Consider the following 13,624-nt stretch of genomic DNA (forward strand, 5'->3'; position numbering starts at 1 on the left):
CCTCAGCCTCCCAAAGTGTTGGCATTATAGGCATGAACCACTGTACCCGGCCTCCCAAGTATTTAAAGTATACTAATCTTTGAAGATACCAATTGGGTCTACGGCCGTACCAACCTGATGTGCCTGATCTTGTCTGAAAATACCAATTGTGGAGAAGAAGCAAATGCTCTACTTCCATTTTTTAAATCTGATCTAAGCTGAGGGTGTAGCTCATGCCTATAGTCCCAGCTACTCAGGAGGCTGAGGCAGAAATATCACCTGAGCCCAGGAATTCAAGACTAGCCTGGGCAACACAGTGAGACCCCATTTCAAAAGAAACCTTCTCTATTTCTGTTTGGTGCTTTTGTCTCACTGGATAAGACCTGATTCTCTCTCTCTCTCTCTCTCTCTCTCTCTCTCTCTCTCTCTCTCTCACTCAATCACACATACACATGTATGCCCCAGTCCAATCTGAGACAAGAATCTTGCTTCTGGCTAATTCCACTTCAGAGCCATGTGCTTCCCCACTGATACAACAAGCAAGAAAAATGTCTCTTCTCCTTGGCTCGCTTGTTCTGAGAGGCAAGAGGCCACAGTCTGTTGGAGCCATCTCCCCTCGGATCACCTTCATAAATAAATATCAACGTATTGACATCTTTCTAGACTTCCCTGGATAAATGCAAGATAGAAAAGGGGGCTGAGGTGTACAGGGGTGCACCCCAGATAAATGCAAGATAGGAAAAGGGGCTGAGGTGCCCACAGAGGGATGTCTGTGATGCTGAGGCTCCGAAACTGTGGCTACTATAACACGTGAAGCGCCAGCGCAGACCTCAAGCACCTACCAGGTGAACAGGAGTCCCATCTGCCACGTGGGTGGGAAGAATTGACTCTCGACAAAGCCCAGCTGGATGAAGTATGTCATCAGCAGTTCCACCCCGGCCTCATCCCAGCTGGGCGTCCGACAAGCCTCCGAGGAAAAGAACCCCAGAGGGCATGAGCAGAGGAGGACACAGCTGACAGCCCTTCCCGGAAGGGCTAAATAGTTACAGGCACATACCAGCAGGTGCCTATAACTATTTCTGCAGTATGATGACCTCACTGCTGGCATCATAAACTCTAGGAGGGGTGGAAAGAACCTGGGAGGAAGTCAGAAATCCTGGAACCCAGTCGCAGCCCTGCCAGGAGGCAGGTCTCTCCCCTTCTATGGTTTTCCTTTTTTTTTTTTTTTTTTTTTGAGACGGAGTCTCGCTCTGTCACCCAAGCTGGAGTGCAGTGGTGCGATCTTGGCTCACTGTAACTTCCACCTATCAGGTTCAAGTGATTCTCCTGCCTCAGCCTCCTGAGTAGCTGGGATTACAGGCATGTAGCACCATGTCCGGCTTGTTTTTGTATTTTTAGTAGAAACAGGGTTTTGCGATGTTAGCCAGTCTGGTCTCAAAATTCTGACCTCAGGTGATCCACCTGCTTCAGCCTCCCAAAGTGCTGGAATTACCAGCATGCACCACCACGCCCAGCTAATTTTTGAATTTTTAGTAGAGACGGGGTTTCACTATGTTGGCCAGGATGGTCTGGAACTCTTGACCTCAGGTGATCCACCCGCCTCTGCCTCCCAAAGTGCTGGGATTACATAGGTGTGAACCACCGTGCCCGGCCTCCTTCTACAGTTTTCTTATGCAGCAAGTGGAATGGATGATTCCAGCACCCCACAACCATCACCTCAATCTGCTCCCAATTCTGTTAAGACCATAAGCATGCAATAATGGGGTTCCCTGAAGACTTGGAAAAGCTACCCTCCCCTCTCTGCTGCACACAAAAACTTACTTGTCTCAGATCCATAAGATCTGCGATTTCATCTTCATATAAATAGCCATCTTCACTGTAATGTTCCAGGATAAAATCCTTAAAGAAAAATGAGGTCAGATACTATAAAATGTGATTGAAAACCATATATGTGCATAACAGTAATATGTCAATTGTGAACCTGTTTCTAAAAAGGCAGAATAAAGAAAAACTTATAGTGATTTTCAAAGTGGGGGAATTTATTTTCTTAATTTATGTAGTTTTTTTTATATGGAGTCTTGCTCTGTAGCCCAGGCTGGAGCGCAGTGGCACAATCTCGGCTCACTGCAACCTCTGCCTCCCAGGTTCACGCAATTCTCCTTCCTCAGCCTCTCAAAGAGCTGGGATTACAGGCACCTACCACAACGTCTGGCTAATTGTTGTACTTCTGACCTCAGGTGATCCACCCACCTCGCCCTCCCAAAGTGCTGGGATTACAGATGTCAGCCACTGTGCCCGGCCATAGATTTTTTTTTTTTTTTTTTAAACAGGGTTTCACTCCCATTGCGCAGGCTAGAGTGCAATGTTGCGATCTCGGGTCACTGCAACCTCCACCTCCCAGGCTCAAGTGATTCTCGTGCCTCAGCCTCCCAAGTAGCTGGGATTACAGGCATGTGCCACCACGCCCAGCTAATTTTTGTATTTTTAGTAGAGATGGAGTTTCACCACATTGCCCAGGCTGGTCTCAAACTCCTGAGCTCAAGCAATCCATCTGCCTCAGCCTCCCAGAGTGCTGGGATTACAGGTGTGAGCCACTGCACCCCATGCCTATGTTTTTAAATGTTGTATTGCTTCAGTAAAAGTGAGAGTTGAAGTTAATTTTTTGCTTAAAAATGTCTTTGTGTCTGCGCATCATGGCTCACATCTGTAATCCCAGCACTTTGTGAAGACCAGGCAGGTAAATCACTTGAGCCCGGGAGTTCGAGACCAGTCTATGGCCTATACATTCAACTATACTGCAAACACCGCAGATATTCAGGGGCTCAGACTTGCAATTCTAGGCCTCCCTCAGGACCCGGACAAGTTTCCCAGCACAGACCCTGAGGGTAGGACTGTCATAACAGTCCCCAGATACAGGTTTCCTTTGCCAAGAAGACCCTTAACCATGTTATAAAGGCATTTTATTTTATCTTTGAGGCAGGGTCTCACTTGGTTGCCTAGGCTGGAGTGCAGTGGTGTGATCGCGGCTCACTGCAGCCTCGTCTTCTCCGGGCTCAAGCAATCCTCCTACTTCAGCCTCCCAAGTAGCTGGGACCACAGGCACGTGCCACAAGCTAATTTCATTTTTGTATTTTTTAACGGAGATGGGGTTTTGCCCTGTCGCCCCATCCCCGCCCCTACAAGTGCTGGCCCCCCCAAGCTGCAAGAAAGGTGAGCACATAGATTGCTCAATTATGTCTTCCCAAGTGACTGTGTAACCTCTTTACACAACTTCTACATTAAAGCTTCTCCTGTTTTTGCGTGTTCAACGTACAGACACACAGACAAACACTTGTCTTACAAAAATGGATTTGTACTAAATATACAACTTTGCTGTGCCTTCTTTTTCTTTTTTTAAGAGATGAGGGTCTTGCTCTGTCGTCCAGGGTGGAGTGCAATGGTGCAATCATAGCTCACTGCAGCCTTGAACTCCTGGGCTCAAGTCATCCTCCCACTTCAGCTTCTCCAGTAGAGGGGACTATAGGTGTGCACCATCACACTCAGCCAATATTGTTATTTTTCGTAAAGACAGAGTCTTCCTATGTTGCCTAGGCTGGTCTCGGACTCCTGGCCTCAGGTGATCCTCCCACCTCAGCTTCCCAAAGTGTTGGGATTACAGGCATGAGCCACTGCACCCAGCTGACTATGCCCCTTTTCTTTAAACTTGGCCATAGGCTGGGTATGGTGGCTCACACCTGTAATCCCAGCGCTTTGGGAGGCTGAGGTAGGTAGATCACTTGAGGTCAGGTGTTCCAGACCAGCCTGGCCAACATGGTGAAACCCCGTCACCATTAAAAATTAAAAAAATAAAAAAATAAAATAGCTGGGCATGGTGGTTAAAAGGGGTCAGGTGTAGTGACTCATGCCTGTGATCCCAGCACTTTGGGAGGCCAAGGTGGAAGAATCACTTGAGACCAGGAGTTTGAGACCAGCATGGACAACATAGTGAAACCCCATCTCTACAAATAATAAAAAATTAGCCAGGCGTGCTGAGGCAGGAGGAGGATCACTTGAGCCCAGGAGGTTGAGGCTGCAGTGAGCCATGATCACATCACTGCACTCCAATCTTATGTTCACCTCATAAAAGTCAAAGAGGATTTTGATTAAATTATATATGTGATCCTGAATTTGAAACTGAGTAAACTAGGGTAGATTAATGTACTTAGTGGGATAAAAAAATCATCTAACTGGCCAGGCATGGTGAGATTACACCTGTAATCTCAGCACTTTGGGAGGCCGAGGCAGGTGGATTGCTTGAGGCCAGGAGTTCGAGACCAGCCTGGCCAATGTGGTGAAACCCTGTCTCTACTAAAATACAAAAATACAAAAATTAGCCAGGCATGCTGGCAGGTGCCTATAATCCCAGCTACTCAGGAGGCTGAGGCAGGAGAATAGCTTGAGCCCACGAGGCGGAGGTTGCAATGAGCTGAGATTGAGCCATTGCACTCCAGCTTGGATGACAGAGCGAGACTTCGTCTCAAAAAAAAAAAAAAATCCTAACTGAAACCCACTGTAAACATTAGGGACAAAACTAGAATTTCTACCATCACTGTTATTACTTAGCCTAATTCCAAACATTCTCTAGCCCACACATTAAGAAAAATAAGAGACATAAAATATTAGAAAGAAACAATCAAAATAATTTTTTGCAACACAACAGCATGTTTATAAAACCCAGTAGCATCAACTGAAACATTACTAAATTAATAAGAATTCAATAAAGTGGCAAAGAAGTTAATACATGAAAGTCAATAGTAAAAAAGAAAAGTCAATATTCTTCCTTTCTTATACAAGCAATAACCAATTAGAAAAACTTAACAGACAGCCAGGTGTGGTGGCTCACATCTGTAATCCCAGCAGTTTTCAAGGCTGAGGTAGGCGGATCATTTGAGGTCAGGAGTTTGAGACCACCCTGGCCAGCAAGGTGAAACCCTGTCTCTACTAAAAATACAAAAAATTAGGTGGGTATGGTGGGAGGTGCCTCTAATCCCAGCTACCCAGGAGGCTGAGGCAGGAGAATCACTTGGACCTGGGGGGCAGAGGTTGCAGTGAGCCAAGACTGCACCACTGTACTCCAGCCTGGGCGACACAGTGAGACTCTGTCTCAAAAACAAACAAACAAACAAAACCTAACAGAGAATACCTTTCACAATAGCAACAAAAGTACATTTCTAGGGATAAAATTAATATAATTAAGCAGAAAACTATTAAACTTTACTGAAGAGCAGATGTTATTTCATTTTCTTTCATTGATTCAAAATTTTTTTTTTTATGAGACAAGGTATCATTCTGTTTTCCAGGATGGAGTGCAGTGGCTCAATCATAGCTGACTGCAGACTCGACCTCTTGGGTTCAAGCAAGCCACCTCAGCCTCCCAAGTAGCTGGGACTAAAGGTGTGAGCCACTGTGCCTGGCCCTATTTCCTTAAAATAAAACAAAATCGGCCGGCTGCGGTGGCTCACGCCTGTAATCCCAACACTTTGGGAAGCCGAGGAAGGTGGATCACTTGAGGTCAGGAGTTCGAGAACAGCCTGGCCAACATGGTGAAACCCTGTCTCTACTAAAAATATAAAAATTAGCTGGGTGTGGTGGTGGATGCCTGTAATCCCAGGTACTCAGGAGGCTGAAGCAGGAGAATCGCTTGAACCCAGGAGACGGAGGTTGCAGTGAGCCAAGACTGTGCCACTGCACTCCGGCCTGGGCATCAGCACGAGACTCCCTCTCTAAATAAATAAATACATAAAATAAAATAAAACAAAATCACACTATGAAGCTTCACTGATTATGAAAAAAATCACACGGACACACAAGTCAGATTTGAAATGGAATTGCCCTAATTCAGTCTGCTGAACCACTTCTGCAGTACCTGTGTTTCTCTCAAATATGGAAGGGAAAAAATACAACAGAAAGTCCCTCAAACGTTCTCATTTTCATATGACTGACATTTGTAGAGTCTCTTTTAGGCTAAAATGACATGGTTAGAAGCCTGTGCCGAATGGCAGTTGGCCATGTCCACAACATGTGAATATTCTCATTTGCTTTAATGTGGAATTCAGAACATGACCCAGTTGATTCCTTAAAAATGGCTATAAAATTCCTAAGTTTCTCCAAGAGACTCTTCCTTTAAAATGCTTGCATTCTTGGCCGGATGCAGTGGCTCACACCTGTAATCCCAGCACTTTGGGAGGCTGAGGCGGGCAGATCATCTGAGGTCAGGAGTTCAAGACCAGCCTGACCAACATGGTGAAACCCTGTCTGCTAATAAAAATTAGCTGGGTGTGGTGGCACATGCCTGTAATCCCAGCTACTTGCGAAACTGAAGCAGGAGAATTGCTTGAACCCAGGAGGCGGAGGTTGCAGTGAGCTGAGATCACGCCATTGGACTCCAGCCTGGGCAACAAGAGTGAAACTCCATCTCAAAAACAAATGCTTACATTCTTGTAGCCCAGCACCAAGCAACAGACAAATTAAATCGTAAAGAAACTTCCACAATAGCAGCAACAGACATTTCCAGACACGTGGATTGTTTGAGTCCCACAGACCAGTGGCAAGTCACATCTATTTTTGCATTTATATATACACACATATATTTTAAATAAAAATAGAGATGGGGCTGGGTGTGGTGGCTCACATCTATAATCTCAGCACTTTTACTGGAGGTGGAAGCAGGACACCTCTCCATGAACACGGAACCTCAGCCAGCCGGCTCCAAAACTGATTTCCCAAGCACCAGAGCTGCCAATTCTCTAGTAAGGCCTAAGGCTGAAATGCCAGGATTCTGGGGAGGGGGAGGCTTCCTGGCCTCCAACCGCCAGACGCTGAAATTCCAAGGTCCCCTGGTTGATCCAGTTCCTGGGAAGGACATCAGAAGCAAGACCCAGGGACCCTGGCACTTTATTAGCCTGGGTCCCCACTGCTCAGGCGGTCCCCACCCGCATGCGCCCTGCTACCCCGCCCCCCTCAGGCGATGCCTCCACAGCCGGGGCTGCCCGCCGGGCCTGGAGCACTCTCTGTGCCCGGACATTGTAATCATGTCCCACAGCCCGGGAAACTGCGGGCCTCGCAGCATCTGGCTGCCGTTGCGAACTTTTGTTTCAAGATGCGCGACTATTTATAGAAGGAAAACTGGTAGGATAGTAATTTCCTAAGGAGCAAGAAGAGAAATTGGCTGCGTCTTTATTAAATGGGGGTGAGGGTGCGGCGATGTATTAGGACTGCGACCGCATGGGGGGAGGGGGTGGCGCAGGGAGCGGGAAGGCAGCGGCTGCCCCCTCTGGCCGCGTCAGGCGACCCCGGACGTGGCCTGCGTGTAAAGGAGGGGGAGGGGGAAGGGAAGAGAAGGGGAGGGAGAGCAGGCTCTGAGGTTTAATCAGTAGCATCCAGCTTAAATTCCCCCAAAGGGCGGTTCCATAAATCAAACTTCTTTTTAAGTCAGAGGCCAGAGCATATGCGTCCCATTAGGAATCCGGCGAAGCCACCACTGCGCGCCCCCTGGGCTCACTGGACTGGACTCGGCCCTGCCCGGAGCTTCTCAGAGCCCCGTGGGCTCTGCCCTGCCGGACGCACACACGCGCGCCCAAGCTCCGCGCTCTCCCTCGGCCAAGACACCTGGGCGAACGTGGCCGCCAGCGTGCAATGCGCGTCGTCCTCGCCCCCAGGTGAGGACTCGGCAGGGGCAGGGATCAGGCCACCCGGCGCGGCAGGAAGGCGCAAGAAGCCGCAGCGACTTCGCGGTACAGTCCGGGCGCTGTCCGGTGAAGCGCGGCGTGCACGTGCGTGCCGGTGTTTGCACGAGGGAGCGGGTGTGTGCGTGCGACTCTCCCAAGTGTGGCATGGTCTTGAGCGCTGCGTGGGTTAATATGGGGAGGGGTGCCCCGCTGGTCCAGGACTCTGCTGGGACGCGCAGGGAATCTCGGCGCCGCTCACGTGTCCGCGGGCCCTCACGCTGGGCGTGCACAGCCTGCTCTAGTCCAGCAGTCAGTCGAGCAGCTCTTGGGCCATCCTTTCTTTGACCCCAGGGCCAGGGCTTCTCACTACTGTAGCTGCCCGCCAAGTACTCCACCTCGGCAGCTTAGGCTGGCGAGGCGACCTAAAGTTCCCCGGCTCCCGCGCGCGACCGTCACCCGGTGCCCCGCCCAGAGGCCTCGCTGCCGCCTTCCCTGCCCACCGTGTTCCAGCGCTGGAGGCCCGGGGAGCCCACCCGCCCACCCCGCCCGCCGCGGGCCACCCCTACATCCGCCTTCTCCCCCGGCGGGTTTTTTTAAAGGGGAGGCTGACCGGAGCGTGCGGTGGGAGCCGCCTCCAGGGCTTGCCCAAGTTGCCTTGGCTGGGACACCCGTATCCCCCACCTTTAGGGAGCCACACAGCTTTGGCCTGGCTCCGGAAGGTGCACGTGGGGGCGGCTCCGCGGAGGAACTGCGCTGAGGTGTGTGCTCCTCTTGGGGGCTGTGCTCGGCAACGCATGCGCGTGTGTGCATGCATGTGCCTACATGTGCCTGTGTGCACCTGCGGGAGCGTGGGCAGTCTGTGAGGACAGGTGTGTGTGCACAGATGCACTGAGTGTCCTGAGCCTCTGCCCCCGTGTGCCCTGGGTTTAGTGAGGCTGGCTGTGGGTGGCACACAGGCACTGCCATGGCTTAACCAGGCCCAGCCTTGTGCTCGTGCTGAGCATGCACGACCCTGCCTGGGCACCTCTTTGGAGAGGCTGCCAGTGGGAAGTCATCGCCAGCAGGTGCTGCTCTCCTCACACAGAGGCTTCCCCACTCTGGCTTCCCCATCCCGCTTCTTTTGCTCTCCTTTGAGGGGTTGGTGGGGATGGGTTTTGAGAGTAGACCTACAAAGACGTTCTCCCTCCTCGAGTTGGTTTTATTTTTTGTTTAAGCCTGGAAACACAGGTCTAGTGTCTCACCTCCTGTCGTTAGCCAATTCTGGTTCCACATGACCATCCCTTTACATCTGAATCACAGCACAAAGCAGGAAGATGGCAAGACAAGGGAGGGCTGGGCGGTCTGGCCCGTCGTCCTGAGGAAGAGGATTTTCTAACTTCTAGACCTGGTGTGGAGGCTCATCACCCAGGAGGAAGCAGCCACTTCGTCCACCTTCATCCCTCCCAGTCCAGGGCTCTCGGGCCCCTCTGCTTCTGGCCCCAAAGGCAGGGACAGGCTTGCGGCAGGGCTGGTCCTAGAACTGCAGTGACTCCAGTTCCAGTGAGCAGAGCGTGTACAGACTCCAGACGGGCTCCTCTGAGTTCTGCTTTGGCCTCCTCCAAGGCTGGAGCTGAAGGCCACTCAGTCCAAAAAGGGCCCTGGGTGAGAAACTGTGACTCCCTGAAGCCATCAGGTTTTCAAATTGCTCCAAATCCCAGGTGCATCTATTCTTAGGGCCCTGACCCCTAAGGGGATTGTGAGGGCTGAGTTCTGGTTCCAGCTGGTACTGGAGTCCTCCAGGGGTTGTACATGTGAGTTGCACCAGGCTTAGGGGCACATGTGTGTGATGGCTGCACGTGCCCAGGTGGCCCCCCTGTGTAATTAAACACAGGCAGCATGCAGGGGAGTGATCACGTAATATCCTATCCATGCATACAACCTCTGATCTTTGGTCAGAACTTTATAACCCTGAAAATCCCAACTCCTGGGATGCAGATGCCCTGGAATACACCATCTGGAGGAGTCCCCAGGGTGTCAGCCTCAGTGACATCATAGTCATTAACAATAAGAAAGAGTCTCCTGGTATCTACAGGTGTTCATTGGGACACATATCTCCACCACCCGCAGGGCAAAGGCCTCCAGGACTAACACGGGCAGCACGCAGTGAAGGGGGTGTTGTGACCCCATTTTTTGGATGAAGAAAGGGAGGCTGAGAGGTTAAAGGGCTCACTCAAGGCCACAGGCTAGGAGTGACAGGAGGACAGAACAGACAGCCCATTGGTCCCAGACTCCCCAACCTCCTCCTTAACGAAGTGGGCTTCCAGGTCATTTAACCCCTGAGGACACACCTGGGCCAAGCTTCCCCCTTCTACCGCTGCGTGTAGCCAAGATGGCTTTCGAAGAAAGCAGGGCCCTTCTCTCCAGTCCTGGCGGGCAGGGGCTGAGCCTCCAGGGAGGGATTGGCTCTCCTTCCCTTAGCAGATCCCAGGGTAGATCTCTGGCTTTCCTGCTTGCCATTCCACAGGGTGTTCGGAGGTCACATTTTGGAAATCCAGGAGTTGGGTGGGGAGTGTGTGTTTTAGATTGGCACACCAGGGGGAGGAGTTTCCCTTCCAGCGGTCCTGGGTGGGGCCTGAGGGCAGACCCAGGGCCACACAGAAGGAAGCTCAGCCACTGCTTCGCTCTTACCCCCTCCCAGAGGGAGGCTGACACAGGTGCCCGGGGCTCAGGCTGGGCTACAGGGAGGCCCAGTGGGGTCTTGCTCACTCAGACCTCTCTCAGACACTGGCCACCATCCTGTTCAGGATGGCCAGAGCTGCAATCCCTGTTTACAGAAGGGACCAGGAGGCTTGGGAAGAGCACACAGACCTCAAGCCCTGGAAGCAGCCCCAGGAGCGGGACTGGGGTGGACCGTCAGCTCCTTCTGCTCTCTACGGGGGTTCCTAGAGCTCTTCCCACCCGCTCACTCCTGGGAGGAAGAGCTGCTTTCCGATGACTGATGCAGAAGAATGGACGCTAGGAACAGCAGCCCGCAGTGAGGGGGGCCACAGCCAACTGCAGCCCCAGCTCTGTCACTGAATTCTGAGGACAGTGACTTAGGTCCTGTGCCCAGTTTCCTAATCCTTGAATCCGGGAGAGTAAAAGCGCTTAACTCTAGGGGTGCCAGGAGGGGGAAGGCCTCAGCACTAAGAATCAGGCTGCAGGGACAAAGCCTCATTAAGGGTTGCCATCACTTTGAGGGGCCCAGCGGGACTCACTGCAGGACTGCTGAAGATGCAGGAAAAGAGCAGCCTGCCCACTCCACCCCCAGCCCGGCAGGCTCAATGCCCCGCACCCCTCACCTCCATAAACAAACACGCAGGGACACAGCCTACCCACAGACCTATGATAAATGGGGCTACCGGCAGCCGCAGGCACGCCCACCCAGACCTGCAGGGCTCAGGCTAGGACCGGGGCCTCCAGTCCTGCCTCTGAAGTCATTGGCTTTGTCTCTGCAGGACTTGGGCCTCAGTTTCTCCACCTGTAAAATGGCGGGGTAGAGATGGGATGGAGGGCGATGGAGAGACGATTCCCAGCGCCTGCTTCCACCTCTCCGCCTGGGAAGCCGCGTCTTCCACCAGTGGTACCTGGACCTGCCCCTCCCGCGGGTCTGTTCACGCCTTGCCCGTAGCCTGGACGGGCCTTGCCTCGGGGCAGCCGGCGGCGTCCAGTAGGCGCGCAGGGCGCGGCGGGGCGCGGGTCCCCGCAGGTGCGAGGACCGCGGGGCCAGCAGCGGGCGGTGGGCGCCCCAGGCGAGGTGCACCGCACCCCCTCTCCGTCACGCCGTTTCTCCACCCCCACTTCGAGCGAGGCCGAGACAGATTCTGTCTAAAGGAGATCGCGGCTCAACAGGTAAGGACTCGGCTGGGTTCAGGAATGTGGAAATATGACTTGGAGCAGCTACAGCAGAGAGCAGCTAGCGCGGCCAGAGGGAGCGCGGCGAGAGGGGCCGGGCCCAGGGCCCCGGGCAGGCGGGGCGCTGTCCCCAGACCGAGCCGGAGGCTGCCCGGCCAGCCCCACGGCCCATCCCGAGCCAGCTGGACAAGTTGTCAAGGTAATTTCAACACGTCTGGGTGATGGATAGAGACGAAGGGCCGCGGCAGGTGCCCCGGCCTGCGCGCTTGCGGCCGGGTGCGCACCCCCCGCCCTCCCGTGCCTCCGCAGGCGCCGGACGTCCCCCGACCCCGCCTCGGCGCACCCTCCAGGTGGCGAGCGCTCGGCCTGGGCTCGGCGCCCAGCGCAGCCCCGGAGGGGGAAGGCGCGTCCCACCCCCCGGTCCTGGAGCCCAAACAGGTGAAAGTACGTGCCGGGCACGCTCGCCGGTACCCGCGAGCCCAGCCGGACTGGCCGCGCGCCCCGCTCTCTCCTTCCGCGCTGGGCTCGGCCCCCCTCGGGAGCTCAGGGGGTTGGGCTGCGTCTCTGCTGGCGTGGGGTGAGGGTCTGACACACGGGCCAGCCCCGGAGCCCAGAGAGCTGCCGTGGCCCCCTCCAGTCCCTATGTCCCCAAGGGGACGCCCTGGAGGCAGCTCCTTCGTGCTGTCTTGGCCCCTGGCTGCCTCCCCAGCCTACGGGGTACTCACCCGAGCTTCACGTACAGGACGCCAAAGCAGAGAAACACGTAGAAAATCCACTTGCGAAAGTTTCTGTGCATGATCCAGGGAGGGGGGCTGCGCCATAGACAGCTGCGGCCAGAAGGGACTCGCGGGCCCGGCAGGGCCGGGCAGGGGCCAGGGGACTCCGGGCAGACTGCGCTCAGCCGGAGCTGCGGCTCGGACGGCCGGCGACGCGCGGGCACTCGGCGCGCGCTGCCACCATGGTGAGCCCGGGATGCCGCCGCCGCCGCCGCCGCGTGAGCTCGGGGAATTGACCCAGGCTGGGGGCCGCGACCTCGAAGCCCGGTTGAGCGACCGTGGGCCCCTGCAAGCGCGGGCTGGGGGCCAGAGCGCGGCTAGCAGGGGGGTGCAGCCTGCACTAGGCGCAGCCGCCTGAGGCCGTGCGCGCCTCGCCGAGCGCCGCGGCGGCCAATGTGTCCGCACTTGTCGGCCTCCCCAGGTGACTCGCCGCCCAGGCAAGCGAGCCGGGAGCGAGCGAGCGCGCCCCAGGTAGGAGGATCCGCCTCCCGCCCGCCCTCCTCGCTCGCCGCCCCTCTCTCCCTCGCTCCCTGGCTCTCCCCTCCCTTTTCTCCTCCCTCCCCCGTGACACACAAACGCATCTACCCCCCCGGACCCCCTCCCCAGGCCAGCTCCCTTCCGATTGCCCTCTGGGGACTAGGCAGGGGAAGAGGGCTTGGGTGACGGGTGGTGGGGGTGCAGGGAGGGTGCGGCTCGGAAGAGACACCTGCGCTCCTCCACGCACGCGGGGGTAGGGGCGGAGGTACAGGTGGGGGTGGGAAACCACTGGTACAGGTTGCGGTGGCCACTTGGCTTTCAGTTTCCGGTGGGGGAGGGAGAGACCAGCCACCACTCCCTTTGCCTCTCCGAGTGCACTTTCCTGACCCCCCAAAATTATCCGCATGGGGTACTCTGGGGCCATCCTTTTAGTCCAGGCATCGCTGCCACTCCAGCAAACCTCAACGGGAGATTCCCACAACCCCAGGTCCCAGCACTGCTGCCACCTGCGCTAGCCCAGCTTTGGGACCTGAAAGATGACAGACGGGCTAACCTGGCCACATGCAGGGAGATGGCATGCGTGACCTCCTGCACAACCCATTGGCCAAGTGCCGTGATGGAGGCCTGTGGAAGGAGGTTGAGGGGCTTCCCCGGCACTAGGGGAGGCTCCTGGCCCCCAGAGTCCCTGCCCCTGCGCCATGGTTTTCGTGGCCTCCTCTGCAGCGCCCAGCTGTGTTCAGTTTCCCTGAGGAGAGCCCGAAGTCAGATTGACTCGGTGCCGCGCACACCCAAAGCCCATCTAGCTTGATTCAG

At 54.8% G+C, this 13,624-nt stretch overlaps 1 long non-coding RNA gene across 1 annotated transcript; it reads right to left on the reverse strand.

The window, feature by feature from the left end:
- Positions 1 to 846: 846 nt before the first annotated feature.
- Positions 847 to 12,361, reverse strand: LOC115838311. Its single transcript, XR_004033320.1, has 3 exons — positions 12,284 to 12,361; positions 1,801 to 1,878; positions 847 to 946 (listed from the first exon to the last, which is right to left on the reverse strand). It is a non-coding gene; the product is annotated as an uncharacterized LOC115838311 (long non-coding RNA).
- Positions 12,362 to 13,624: the final 1,263 nt, after the last annotated feature.

Source organism: Nomascus leucogenys, chromosome 14 (assembly GCF_006542625.1).
Source record: "Nomascus leucogenys isolate Asia chromosome 14, Asia_NLE_v1, whole genome shotgun sequence".
Classification (NCBI taxonomy): domain Eukaryota; kingdom Metazoa; phylum Chordata; class Mammalia; order Primates; family Hylobatidae; genus Nomascus; species Nomascus leucogenys.